General features: G+C 33.0%; 1 protein-coding gene and 1 pseudogene across 2 annotated transcripts in view; one reads left to right on the forward strand and one right to left on the reverse strand.

The window, feature by feature from the left end:
* LOC134845453 (phospholipase DDHD1-like) overlaps positions 1–16,497 on the forward strand; it is a 332,903-nt gene that overhangs the window by 112,066 nt on the left and 204,340 nt on the right. The gene's annotated exons all lie outside the window — the stretch shown is intronic.
* LOC134846728 (calcium release-activated calcium channel protein 1-like) overlaps positions 5,964–16,497 on the reverse strand; it is a 45,398-nt pseudogene continuing 34,864 nt past the window's right edge.

The raw sequence follows: 16,497 nt of genomic DNA on the forward strand, positions 1-16,497 counted from the left end.
CATTTTTTTGTGTTGGGATCTGTGGGCCAACGAAAAAATTAGCAGAGAAGACCTTGCCTAGATTTACACTGACTTTTAAGAAAGGAGGTCGTAAAAACACTGGCAGATATTTTCATCGCGACAAGATAAATTGCATTTGAGAGAAGCAAGTTTATGCTTCGCTGCAGAAAAAATGAATCTATAGAACAATTCCAATCCGATCTTGTTGAGCAAGCGTCACGCGTAGACTGAGGAGATCGCCATGAATAGTGGGTCAGGGGCATGATCACAATGCAACAAATAGGTATAATTTTTTGCAACAAATAGGTATCAGCTTGGTACAAAAAAAACTAAACAAAAATCAAAATTGAAACTCAGAGAGAACAAACAATGGGTTAAATTCAACTTCTAACAACTATGTGTACAAAACCGAAAAACCACGAACTACATAATAAAAAAAAACACAATTCTTAACAGTTGTTATTCCTATTCAACAAAAAATAACACGAATACAATAAATTTTCAGGACCATGTTGAAAAATAATTGAACAAAAATTATAATCTAAAAACCTTTGAAACAAAATAGAAAAATATTCAGACAAACATTTCATTAGCCCTTGTGTAAAAACATATGAAATATAAACGGCAATTTTGACGCTAGACTAAAATAACATTTTTTTTGTTTAAAAAACCAAGAGCCGAATGTTAATCTATTGTTAGACAATATTGCACAAAGCATTGAACGACAACGAACAAACACTGTTTTCGATACCTGATTAAAGTAAATTGCACTCATTTGCTTTTAGACCCGAAAATGAGAAACAAGTGCAACTACCGTCTTATCACAGGTATTGCCACGCAAAAAAAAATCATTTCAAACAGAGTTTTACTAATTAACAGCTAGATATACCGGCAGTATTTGAACTAGCAATAGATTAAGACTCACAAAAATAATTAACACAGCTTAAAAAAAACAAAGAACTCAAAAATTTATGTTCTCCAAGCTTCATTTAACACATATATTCCAATTTTACTACGACAATCATCACTACTATAATCATCGCTCCCTAGAACACAGTTAAAGATAAAACGCTAGATTGGAAAACAGTACACACAACCGCTTTCACACAATTACCAAAAGTTTGCCGAAATATCAGAAAATACACAAATCAATGAAAACCTCGAAACGCGTGTGGTCTGCGATGTTTCAACATTCGGCTTAGAGGCAGCTCTAGTACAGCTCATTGGGGGCAGGTGGGCAGCAATTGCTTACCGATCACGGTTTTTGTATTCATGAGAAAAAAATGCACATAAATGAACTTGAAGTACCAGGGGTCCCGTGAGCCATAAAAAACTCAAGTAATCTTTGGACAGAAAAATCTTTACTCTCATCACGGACCATCATGTTTTATTCGGTTCTTAAAACGCAAGTGAAATAACCAAAATTAACCAAATTCTACTGACTGGCAAAAATGCAAATAAAAATCAATTCGTAACTTTGATTGAAAGGAACACATGATGAGACGTCGTAAAAACTCTAAAGGATTCAAGGGAAATTTATACCAGACAGTGCACCCGCATGGCAGGAATTTTAAAGCAACATTCAAGAATTCAAGACGGGAGTAAATCAGAAATCAAATTGCGGGATGATTCGGACCATGAAGATGGTTTGTACGACCCAGGTGGCATCGACAAAAAACAACAATTACAAGTTATGAGCGGCAAACTTCGGCAAATACGATCACACACAACAATCAAATCAAAAAGCACAGAAGGAAAAATATGATGCGAGACAAATTATCAATACTAGTGTAAAAGGAAACAGTTTTCCGAAAAATTATCTTCAAAAAGTAGAAAACGAATCAACCGAATCTGCCAGCCAGACGAAAACCAAAAATACTGCAAACCACAAGATAAAAACATAAATGGAAATTGAACGGCTACTCAGCGAACAATGACCGAAGCAACAATTCAAGATGAGTCATGAACTAAAAACGGCAAACATAGTCGCCTGATGGATCGGAGCACAGAATTGGAGGCGGAAGAAGACACACCTCTTAATGGCAAAAGTCTTCAAAAAACGAAAAATTCAGTCTTATAGCCGCCGCCCGAAGGAAACGCAACACGAAGCCCTTGATATATTTTGTCCAAAAAAAAAACAGATTGCGAAGCATGAAAGAACTCCTTTAGAAAAAACTGGTAGGTATAACATCAGAAACCGCTTGATAGCCCCAGAGGATTGTTTCTGTACAGATGAAAAAAACGTGGCGCCCTCACAGTTGCGCCAGACAGTGTTAGACAGCAATCATTTGACGCACCTCATATCTACCGCGATGCTGAACATATCCGAGCACATATGATTTCGGTACACCCAATGACTCATTGTACAAATGGCACAAAACTGTTGCCATTGCACTGCTGAGCAACAAAAATTAAAACCAGCATTAGAAAAAGCACGTTCAATCAATTGGAACCAGTCGTCGAGCCTAATGAGGAGATTGAATTAGATTTTGCACTACCACTCCAGAATGCAATGAAGAAAGATGTTTTTATCCTAATGCCATTAGAAAAATTTCCATCCGCAAATTCGTATTAAAAACCATAGCACATATTGCAATAAGATAGAGGCAAAGATAAATTTCGATTATTGTCGTTCCTAAAAGCTTGAGATGAGATCAGGCACAAACGTTCAGGGCAAAAAAAGTAACCGTTTTTGTAGGTAAAACAACATGCAACTTTTATTTGCACCGGTAGCTGACCACAGATCATTAGATGTAGTTGAACACATGATCCAAACATCAAAACTTAGGCGTTGTGCGCCCGTAAAAAGGATTCACGTCATCAAAACTCGCATCAGACTTAGCTGAAATCACAAAAGTACTGGGAATAACTCCACTTGTAGTAACAAAAATTTAACCTTTCGAAGCCCACAATGGCGTGAAAACCAAACACATGCTTATTGAACATAGCAACAACAAGCTCACCAAACAATTTAGATATTAAAATGCAAAACAAGAATGTTCAGGTTGGAAAACATGATACAACCGCCATTGCCAGTGGAGGTGATGCACCACCCTTTAAAGAGAATGAAGTAGTGATAAAACGCAAACCAGTAGAGAAGATCGCAGAGCCGATCAATGCCGCATAAAAAGACCATAAATAAGACACGTCGTCCCAACTTAAGTAAGGAACAGATGCGAGAACTAGACAAGTTTTAGCTAAAGAACGGGCATCATTAAATTTGGTATACAAAGGGTTTCAAACACAGGTAGAGAACAACATAAGCAATCGTATAGAAAAGTTATAGACTAATATGAAGAAAACGCAACCAGTCGCAAAAGAGGAGGCCACGCAGAGATCAACGAAAACAGCATGGACATCAAAATTGCTGGTCCTTAAAAGATATGATCCGCAAAATGGGATTCAATGCAAAGTCGCCAGAATTCAAAGTTTGCTTGAAATTCATCGAGACGATAAAACTGGGAAAAGAAGACTACAATATAAAACTCAAAAAAGTGGATTTCATCTCACCTACAAATAGCCACACTCATTACAATACCATATTCTGCGTTTAACAAATCGAAGGTCAAAAGAATACAATCACGGTGGTTATTCTCGTCAGCGATTAAATATTACCGTCGGAACCCCAATCCGTTCGGATTCGGTTAATGATATTGATCATACATCACCCTATGACATTATTATAACGTATCCCTCTTCTCTCTGTAATGCTGACTTTAGTATAGGAGCTCACCTTCAATGTCTTTGATTCCTCTACTTCGCTTTGTTTCGGCGATATCAGCTTATCGTAGTTTTGCTTCACAGATTTTTCTTGAGGTTACCACTTTAATGCCGTTGTTTTTTTTTACCGTTAATGTTAAACAGGTCGAGGTGCTCAATTTATGTTAAGAATTTCTCGACCAGAAATTGATGTTTTGACCATCTCGTCAAATTTCTGTATGATTCGACTATCTCAAAAAATTTTGTTATGTTTCACGTTTCTCAACCAAAATTTGCTGTTTCGACCTCGACCCAGTTTTTTTCTGAAATTTTTTTTGACCCCGCATAGATAAGTTCAATTTTCTCGACCAAAAATGGGTGTTTTTTTACTATCTCGGTTTTCTCGACAGAAAAAATCCCCAAGATTATTTGACCCAACTCAGTTATGTTTCAACCGGCGTGACTAAAAATTGGGTGAGTACTGATTATCTTGACTTTAACTTCAAACAAATTAAAGAAATATTGATTTGGGGCTGTTTCACACAAAAGAGGCCAAAATTCAATTGATATCCCCATAAATCCTAGGCAACCCAACAAATCCATTGTATTTTTTAGAGAATGTGAGCAAAAAATAGTTCGGGATTTTTCGTTTATAAGGCCAATACTGCTTGTTCTAATGTTTGGACTATCTGACCATAAGGCTTGAACTTGATTGGTTGAAAATAATTAAACCTGCTCGAAGTATCTAGTGAGATATCTCCCCCCACGCGGGATTTTTTTTTTTGGGGGGGGGGGGGGGTCAGAGTATGACTGCTCAATCGATCCCAACTATGAGTGAGCAAATCAAACAGCGCGCAATTGAACTACAGTCTTTCGTATGCCCGGGCTCTTAAAAAATACATATCATTCAATTTCACCGACTAAATCGACCACAATGCTGAAATGCCGCTCGGTGGATTGATTGCTTGTTTCGATCGATAAAAAGAACAAATGTTCAATAGCCTGTCAGAATTGTGTGACAAAAAATATCAAAGAAACCACGTAAATCTCAACAAAGTCAAAATCATTGCATACCTATCAGTTTCCAGACACTGAAACCAGTTCTAAACTAGTTTTCATAAACCAATTATAATTTTGATAATCTCTATAAAATATAACTAACTAACCAATCTTATCATCATACACTAACATTTCATCAGCTATCGCACTCCATATCAACCTCTGAATCCTCAAACCAATCACCCAATGAAATAGAAACACGAACCCACAGAGTTCTTAAACGTAAACATCCCAATGCACAATCCCAACTACTAAGCCACCCCCGACCAGCAAGACTAGTTTTCCTTCATCAACTTCATGGAACCTGACTTAAACTACATTTTATAATTGGATAAATTGGATATTTTACCACTGTAAAATATTTAATATTAACCAATCATAATCCATCTAACTAACAACCCACTTATTTGTAAGTGCTGAAATTACTTGTAATTTCAGCACCAGAGAGATTTGAATTTAACTTAGAAATTAGTTACCTCTCCAAGAGTACTTCAGCAGTTGCAAAAAGCCAGTATACTCTAGATCTATTGAGCCTAGCAGAGACTAGTTAAACACCCTGAGACTAGTAGATATAAGAGTAAGAACAGGATCGGTATTAGACTAAGAAGTTGCACGAATCTATCCGGCCGAAAATAAGATAGCGTGACGAGCAGACGGTGTACCCTATCCGAAATTAATCTATGAGTTAACCACATCGGACATAACTCATCTGGTGCGACCATAAGTCTCGAATAAGACCTTAATAGCTTAGAATTAACCAAATATAGATTAGAATTTAGACAAAACATTTTCAAAAAGTTACACGATAATAATTTAATTTAAATCTCTCTACGACTCAGAGCCGATATTCCGAACAATACTAGAACTACCCGGTATTGGAAGAAGACCTCGGACAAGAGACGATATACGACTACGTAGAAACTTACCATTTATTTTTATGGTTGTACGGCGAAAGCCAACATAAACTTTTATATTTAGAATCCTATTATCAATGAATTTAGATTTTCATTTGCAAACATAAAGTTTTGAAGTAAATCTTCATGATCATTTCAGGCGCTAAACAAAATTATTAATGTACAATAACGATTGATAAAAATATCTCAGATCGTTTCCCTAATTTCTGCAGTATTATATAAAACATATTTGAAAAATATTTATTGAAAATAAAAATAAAAATTAGTAGCATGACAATAAATAGTTAATAATCATAAATCATCTTGTTGTTCCAGCTTCATCACCTAAACATAACAGCAATCATAAGTTCACTAATATCATTGAAAACCTAAATCTTTTTATTAATTAAATTGAAACCATTTTCAACTTTAAAATTCACTTAACTTAAAAATCAGATCATCAAGGCTTATCCTTGGATCTTTATAAGTTTTCTATTTCACTAAATTTAAAACCTGATCATCAAGGCCTATCCTTGGATCAAAAAAGAACAATTTTGTTCTCCCCCACCCACTTAGCAAGTGTCTAACGACCTCAAACGTCGATTCACTATCCAACCTTTTCAGAAGACCCAGGACTAACAGAAATTTTTCAATAAAACTAACCATTCAAATTAGGATAAACATTCAAAAACTTCGGTTATTCATCCTTCACTTGAACCCTCCTTTTACCAAACCCTTTTTAGACTTTCTAGGGGGAGGATAAATTTTAGACTTAGTAAGTTTAAAATAGTATCTAACGAACTGCTTGCTTTCTAATTATACCTGAACCTTGTGGATCGATTTACTATTCTCCAACCCTTGAACACAATCACTACCCCTAAGTAAGATTAGTAAGTTAACACCTTAACTTAGACTAGCCACGAGAAAGTAGAAAATCCTTCTCCGGAATCGATATACTTTTCTCTCCAACCCTGAAAAAAGAGACCCAGGTTAAGCTAAGCAAAAAATCGTAAGGACTAACAGTCTAAGAAAATAAAATTAACACATAACTTCTTGCATCCCTCATCCTAAACCTTACGTCATTCAAAAATTTAGGAAATAAACAAGCAATCGTTTTACACAATTGTGAAATAGATAACCAAAAACACGATCTTGTAATCACTCCTCATACACAAACAGTTGGATACATTAGAACAAAACGACAAACAATAAAAAGAAAAATTTTAAGCAAACAAAAACAAATCACATGAAAAAGATTTTCAAAAAATAGAAACGCATTTTCTGAATCAGAAGCCAACAGTTTAGACGAACTATACAAATTAAAAGAATCAATAGATAAAAATTGTCCCATCTATGATCAATTATATTTTTCCGACTCAGAAACAACATCAAATTTATCAAAAAGAGGAAAAAGAAGAATAAAAAAGCAATATAAACACAAACCAGTACACCTGTATAATTGGAATCAACCAATTAGACACATTGATAGTTATATATTAACAGTCATCAAACGAAAAACTGAGCCACACTCAAAGTGACGAAAGTCCGATGAAGAAGCAGTTTTTCCCTTTCTTATAGATTCACTCGATGATAGAGGACAGACACGATTTTATCAGAACTTACTCGTAAATTTGTTTGAACCAGGAATCAGCCCATGCAAAGCAGAATTCCCAGATGTAAAAATCAAAAGACAAACTATTGAACATTATTTGAAAGACATATGTAATCTAACACAAAAATATGGAATCTACACCATAGAATTCAGCACACCAAATACAGCCCATCGTAAATATGTAATTCAAACAGACGATATTGAATTAAGAGTTTCAAAAGTATTCATAGAATATATCAAAAGCATACAATCTCATAATTCACAAAGAGCAAACTCCATATTCACTAACGAAGTTTTTGCAGTAATATATAGTTATATATCTATATTAGAAAAAACAGAAGTTCAAAGTATATCACCAACCGAAACATCCAAAAATACAAAAGTACGAAATGAAATCACAGTATTTTCAACATTTCTACATATAATTCGCGAGAATTTCACAAAAGAAGATGTTTCACAAAACACTAAACATGAGTTACAAAAGACTTTAGCATGGTTTATAATTGATTATTTCACCCACAATTTAGATTTAATTTCACAAGCAAGAAAAAACTTCAGACCTCAAAACACCAATGACGACACTGTTCTTTCACAACAATCAGATTGCGTTTGGGACCCTGACTGGTCACATCCAGCATTTCTAAATATCCCACAAGCTATCTCGAGTCAAGCAATAAATACAATATCTTTTCACAGAGATTATGTAAAAGTAGTACCATTAACCATTGATGCAAAACCATTGAATTATAATACATTGTTACCTGATACACGAAATAACAGTTTAAATTCAACAGTCATACATAATGAAAGTCTCAATGGAACCAGAAATCTTACACAACAAGATATTCAAACACCATCACACTTCATAAATGAAGAAATCGTCCAAACAACAGCAACAACTACACAACAGAGTATTTCACCATTACACCCCAATCTGACAACACCAAGAAATACAAATACATCAGTAACACAGGTAACTTTACAATCAACCGTAAAACCTTCGGTTGCTCCAAATTATTCACATATGGACTATCAAACGTATAGACCAATGACAATACCGTCAAAAACACGAAAACCGTTCACAGGAAACACTTTTGCAGAACACAATTATAATTATGCTCACAAACCAAGAACAAACCAACCTCCCCGAAAAAATACACAAAATTTAAATCACGTATGTTCATATTATTGGAATCTCCCAAAAACATCGACCAATTCAGTAAGTTTTCCAGATAATCCACAACCTACACAGGATTATAGTGAAAATTACCCATTCTTTCAACAAAATAAAAATAAACAACATACACCATATAATACAAACTATTTATCATCTGATGAAGATGATTATCATCAACCAGATATTTTTGCACCATATACTAAAGAATATCGCACACAGAAACCGCGGCAATCTCAACCATCTCAAAATATGAAAATTTTCCCACAAAACCCAACAGATATACAAAATCCACAACAAATGCATATACAATACCCATTTAACACACAATCTTTTCGACCAATACAACCACAAAACCCAATGTTAATGCATTCTTATCAACCAACACAAATGCAAAATGAAATACCGCTTCCCTTTTACCTTCAGCAACATGAAATCACAAAAAATCAACTTTCAAATTTTTCACAAATGCCAAATGCCGCAGGATCACTACAGATGACTATGAAATCATACCTCATGGGTAGATCATCAATAACATCGAATAAACCATTAATGGTATTCACAGGAACAGACCCTGAATATTCTGTAGAAGATTATTTAAATGCAGTAACAGCAAATTTAATTTTAAATATGGGACCCGAACCAATTAATATGCCACTAGATCAAAATTGGATACATAGACGCACAGCATTAATACAAACAACCCTAGATGGCGCAGCTCAAAAATGATTTTCAGTATTACCCATAAAAATAAAATAAGACTGGAAAAGATTCACACAAGAATTTTCAAAATTGTTTAATTCTGAAAGAAACAACCAACATCAAAGAGTTTTATGCAACGAAATCCGCAGATTACCAAATGAAACAATTAAACAATTAGCAGTACGAATCGAAACATTAGTTCGAAAAGCATATTCGCTTAATACACATGATTACAGAAACACAAAAATGACAGAAATTTTATTGATGACCTTAACACCTCAATTAAGGAAAATAGCTATAAAAAAGAAAGCATCTCATCCTTCCTCAATTCGAGAACCAGATTTAGATTTTCGAAAATTGTTAGATAAACTAGAACAAGCAGAAATCACAATGAAACTCGAAGAAAAAGAAAATCTAAAACTGCAATATTTTAATCAAATTGAAACAAATACTACACATATAAATAACATACAAGAATCAGACACAGACCTGATTGAAAAAATCACTGAAATACTAAATATCTACGAAAAACATCCAAACTTTAAAGGCAAACCATCCTTCAAAAAATAGTGTAATTATTTCCGACGATACGGACACAGTTTTGCCGAATGTAGACAAAAACAACAAGACACTCAGATTAAACCTCAAAAGCACAAAGAACCAAATAAATCATTCTATCAATACATGAAAAAAGACCAAAACCTATCAAACAAAAATATATAGAGTAATAACCGTTCAGGAGCAACTCAAATTACACAAGGAATCAATCACCATACAACTCAAGTTATAGAGGTAGATCACCCGAACGAGGAATTACACGAAATTTCTCACAAAATAGATATAATCGATCGAATAGCCAAAAAAACCTAAATAACTATTCACGATCGAATTCCAATACAACAGAATTTGTTTCTGGGTCCAGTTCCCAATCAAACCCAAGGAATAGACACTATTCCAATAATCACTCACGAAACTCATCATACAACAGAAATAGAAACTATTCACATAATAGAAATAGAAGTTATTCAAACAATCGAAATCAGAACTACCCGAACAATCAATCAAGGAATAATTCATATAATAGATCAAACTATCACAGATCAAACGACATTTATCAAAACAGATCACGAAATAATTCACAAAATCGAAACTCAAGTTACAATAATCGATACAGAAATTATTCCCAGTCACCACACAGGAATATTAACCGTTATCCTGATTCTAAACATCGATACAGAAGTAGCACACCAAAACATCAAAAACACATTAATCAAGTGCAGACAAATGAAGAAACAACTTCAGACCCACCAGGTATAGATGACACAGGAAGTAACGAACTACAACTAAATCATATAAATTGTGAAGCGTCAGATACAGAAAGTGATACAGATAATACCATCTCTGTAAATATGATAACAGTCGAAAACGACTATGAACCTATCATATATGAACAACTTTTTACTTCACATATATATATGAAAATCAATTGGAACTCCTTCACAATTACTATATTGGATCCATTGATACCACACAAACTACACAAGAAGTAAACGGAATTAACACGGTAATTAAACCCGATAAAAAAGAAGACACACAATGCTCAAACACAAAACATATTCATCAAAATATACAAAAAGAACAACCAAGAGAAAAAATTTGGACGATTCCATTTTTCTCTTAGAAAGCCCAAGAAACAAAGAATTTCAATCACCAGATCTTGAAATTGATTTTTTAATTGACTCAGGAGCAGAATCAAATATAATTAATATTCCCACATGGAATGAAATCAAAACATTGCATCCAAAATTAACACCTCTTGAAACCTCTAGTAAATTAGCAACAACACAAGGATCAACGTTAGTAAATTATGGAAAAGTCCAATTATTTCTTGTCCCCACGAGAACAATGGAACAAAGCAAAATTTTTAACAAACCATTTAAACAAATATTTCATATTACTGATAATTAACACAATATCATTGTCATATCATTTATATATAAATATATACCAACAATAAACATCTTAAATAGTACGATCCATATCAAAGATAAATACACAAAAACAAAAAATACAGCCCCAACATTCTTCCAAAGAATGAACAAACAATCACCATTTTTTTCAAAATTTTACCCCATTTACAATCAACAACGGAAACACCTGAAACCACTATCAGGAAATAAATATAATTTTTCAATAAAACAAGTTCACCAGTATAATAAAGGTCAAAATAAACAACAACTTTTTATGTCAGACTTCGAATTTAAACCTATTCACAAATTTTTCAAAATTACGATCTCATCCATAAAATATTCGAAAAACAAGAATTCCGACATCATTTCATTACACGTGTATAATAATACACCATATCAAGTAACATTACTCTTAGGACTTTTAGGATATTGTGAAACGAATGCTACAATTTCACCTATAAATGAAATAGCCTACCGCCTGAATAATATACTCCAATTATTAGATATTTGCCAATCAACAATTCTTGACCAAGAATTATCCATAAATAATATAATATGTAATGAAAAAAGAAACACAGATTACTTCACAAAAACACCATATTTTAAACCAACATTCAATATAACAAATTACACAAAAGAACAACAAAACTTTTTAACAATGTTTAATTTTGAACATTCACAAATTACACAAATTGAATTTGATAAATTAGCAAAACAACTGTTAAAATATTCAACAGTCTACGCAACATCAAAATTTGACGTTGGAAAAATTAGTTCATCACTACACCTCCCGTTAAAACCCTACGCAGTTTTCAAAAAACAAAGAGCCAGTAAAGTACCAATTCACTTACATGACAAGGTAAACAGATTACTTGACATTTTAGAACAATACGAAATTATCTCACCAGTAAAAAAAGAAAAACAACCAAAAGGTAACACCTTTATCAACCCTGTTATCATTCTAGCAAAAGGTGAGTCACTAAAAATAGTTTTAGACGCTAGATACCTCAATTCACTAATTGACGAATCAAAATGCAATTGGCCTATTGAACCCATACAAGTTATCTTAACAAAGATAAATGGTAAATATTTCACAACCGCAGATATGAATAGTGCTTATAATCAAAAGCCACTAGATGAACAATCACGACGCTTAACACATTTTGTTATTGGAAATCAACAATATGATTTCAATCGCTTATTCTATGGAATATCCATAGGACCAGCAGCTTTTTCAGCTTTTATGAGTAAAATGTTTAGACCACTAATACTCAAGAAAAATGCAATCACATACTTAGATGATGTTTTTATGCAATCACAAACTAAAGAAGAAATGTTTACAGTTTTAGAACAATATCATAAAATACTTCAGAACAAAAATCTGAAGGCAGCTCCCGATAAATCACACTTCTTTCTAACACGCGTTAAATTTTTAGGACATAATATAGAACGAGAAACTATCACTCCATTAAAATCACGCATTGATGCCATTCAAAAACTTCAGCCACCTACAAATAAAAAGAAAATCCAAGAAAAACTTGGAATGTTAAATTTCTTAAGTAAATATGTTTACAAAATGCAACTATACTTAAGACCCTTCTATAATATACTCAGACAACAAAACAATTTTGAATGGACCACTGAACATCAAACACGATTTGAAGAAACTAAAACACTTTTAAATGATCAAATTTTAAATACAATTCCAGATCCAAATCAACCGTTCTATGCAATGTGCGATGCTTCAAATTTTGGCATCGGCGCAGCATTGCTACAATCACATAGTGGAACAAATAAAATGAACCTTATATCAGCAAGTTCACGATTATTCACTCAAGCAGAGCTACGACTCTCAACTCTAATGAGAGAATGTACAGCTATAATTTATACACTTACAGAATATGAATTTCTGATACTTGGATCAAAACACCCAACAGTTCTATTCACAGATCACAAACCAATTATATTTCTCTTTACACAAAAGTCAAGTCCAAATCATAGAGTTTATAGATTTCAACTAGTTCTAATGAAATTTTCAAACTTACATATATATTGGACAGCAGGAGAAAACCTTGCGTTACCAGATACCTTAAGTCGAAATACGCCACCTGAATTACTCACAAGAAAAACTACAGTTGAAATACCACAAAATATTAAATTTTATCTTGCAAAAGATGAAACATCCCCCCAACTAGAATGCAAATATGCAGTAAAAACTGACATTGATCAATCACAAATAAATAATCTAGAGCATTTTCCACTCTACTTAGATTGCCAGAATAATCACTATGAAGTTGATTTACTAGGCACATCAACTTTTAAACCAATTCCATACTCACAATGGATAAAAAATAACACTCAACAAAAAAGAACAAAACAACACTCGCATAAAAAAGACCTTTTTCCATTAATTGAAAAGGAAAATTTAACCGAAAAAATAAATTTATCAGGACCGCAAACAAATGATTCAAAATACACAATAAATCAAGTTTTTGACCTCCATGACCCACTTGACACAATTCCCCTATCAAAACTAGAAATTGAAAATATTTTTCTCCCCCCAACAGATAAAATTACACTTGAACTTTTAAAACAATATCAAAATCTCGACCCAGTAAATAGACAAGTAAAATCATGGCACAAATACAAAACTAAGCCCGTAAAAGCAGATACCACAGTTTTAGGAAATAAAACACTCCTCCAATATTTCCGAAAATTTAATAACACAACAATTATTGAAAAAACAGATCTTTTAGAATATCATTTAAATGATTCAAAAGTTCCCTGTCTTCCCTTAAGTATGATATTAATAGCTTTTAACATCTCACATACACAAAATGCTAAAGGACACTCCGGATCAGAAAAAACATATTCAAACTTTACACAAAGTTTTTATTTCCCAAATGCACCAATTTGGATAAAAGTATTATGCAATGATTGTATGTTATGTCAATTAAACAAACCTTATCCAGATCAAAAATAAATAGCACAAAAACAAGATTTTAAAGGACAAAGTTTATATTTTAACCATCGCATTTCATTCGATACAAAAGGACCAATTTCACCATCCTCTGAAGGAAACTCCTACATTATGGTCACTGTTGACGCATTTACACATTATGTAGCACTCAACCCAGTACCACATTGTAATGCTTATTATGCTTAAACGACGCTTTATGAACATTGGATAGCTAAATTTGGATTACCTGAAATCTTAGTTACAGACAACGGTACAGAATTCATAAATAATGAAATCATCACACTATGCCACTTATATAACATCAAACATAAACCACGTACATCTCATGCACCTTGGACAAACGGTTTAGTCGAAGGTATGAACCGTTCACTACAAGAATATCTCCGATGTATCATAAATGGAAATAATACAAAATACACAGAATGGTCAGCAGATGTAAAATTATTTCCCTTAGCATACAATTCACAAATCACGACAACTTTAGGAATGTCACCATATGAAATGGTTTTTAATCAAAAGCCACGTAAACCAATTATGTTTACAGCAAATTCCCATAAAAATGCACAAGGTTATTGCCAACCAAATAAAGACTCAATTTGTTATAACCTACCTTTACACACACATGATGAAGATCATTTTCATCACCCACAATATCTTAAATTAGCCTCCGGCACACACACCGAATGGATTTTTAAAAAAGATAAAAAATACAATGAAATTTACCAAAAAGTAACAAAGAAATTGTTACAAAGGCAAAACATAAACGACCAAATTAATTCACGCTTTACACCAGCCACAGATTTAAAAATTGGAACATTTGTCTTAATACCCAACTTTAATACGCAAAAAGGAAATTCTAGGAAAACACAACCCCTTCAAAAAGGACCATACCAAATAATTGCCAAAACCACTGGCGTAACGTATAAACTCACAGATTCAAATAAAAAAGAAATTGTTCAACATCGTAACAATCTATTGCCCTACTACCCAAAAGAATACGCACTACGCAAATTAACTCAATTATATCTTTTACAGGTTTAAAAGTTATTCAAAATCATCCACATACAGAAAAAGAAATAGATAAACAAGACAACGTTCATCATGAAAATCAAAATCAAAAACAAACCAAAGCTAAAAACAATCAAAAAATATCAGACCCAAAAATACCTCAAAAAGAAAGAAAAAACAGGAAAATGATAGAAAAAGTTTTACCACAAGAACAAGTAGAAAAATCAGAACATAGAGAATCATCACGACTTCGAAATCAACCACGTAAAAACTACGAAACATTCATTCCACAATCTAAAATACTAAAGAAAATTGAATTTCAAAAACAACTTTGATTTTAAAAATTAATAATTTTTGCACCTCTGGATCATTTTGAACTTTCATCTTTCAAGATAACATGCTGACATTCATGCAACAATTCTAGTTCAGATTCAGCCAATAGTTCACTTAAATCCGTCACCTTCTATATCTCTAACACTACAACTTATTAACCAAAAGATATTAAACTCCAGGCATATCTATAACTACAATTTTACAACCCCCAGGTCAAAAATAAGCAACCCGCTAAGACTTGACAAACTAAAATAAATACTAGCATAATATTACAACCCTCCCCTATCTAATAACGCAAAGATCAACAATATTTTTCCAACTCAGACCTCAAAAACCCTCCAACCAAAAATCAAAAAATCAATTGTCAAAAAATCAATAAATACCTCGACCACACTTGAATCTCGCCTCAAACAACAAAAAATATTCGACAAAGAAATCATTTCTTAAATGCTCTTTTCTCGAACAGTCAATATCTTTAAAAATACAATTTTAAAATCTTTAATGAACTTTTTCATACTATTCAAGCTTTGTTCATATATCTATTTGATACTTTTGAAGCTTTTATAATCATTTTAATAATCTTTTGCAACATTTTTTTAAATTTTCTACTCCTTATTTGAAATATATCTCCAACTTTTCCGAATCATTGATCATATTCACAGGTGCGATAATTCAAAGTCTAATTAAATGATACGAACAATTTTTAGTGATAAGATACGAACAGATATTTTTTTCTATTTGTAATTTTCATCATATTTTTATCATCCCTAATACTGACAATGTGCAAATGTGTAAAAAAGGCAATAGTCACATTCGCCTTAGCAACAATCCTTTTAATTCTTTTCATTGAAGAATACTACAATAAACATAAATCTTCCCACTAGAAAAAATCAATCAGAACACTTTCAAAAATTGCTAACCAACAATCACAAAATCAGTCTTCACCGACATCATCCCAAGAAAACCCAGCAATACCCACAACTACCCAAAACCCCCAAACATCCACACGAATTTCTTTTCAAGATAATCCATACACTTTTGAAGAACGACACGCTCGCTTATCCGAA

This window comes from Symsagittifera roscoffensis, chromosome 5 (genome assembly GCF_963678635.1).
Source record: "Symsagittifera roscoffensis chromosome 5, txSymRosc1.1, whole genome shotgun sequence".
NCBI lineage: Eukaryota > Metazoa > Xenacoelomorpha > Acoela > Convolutidae > Symsagittifera > Symsagittifera roscoffensis.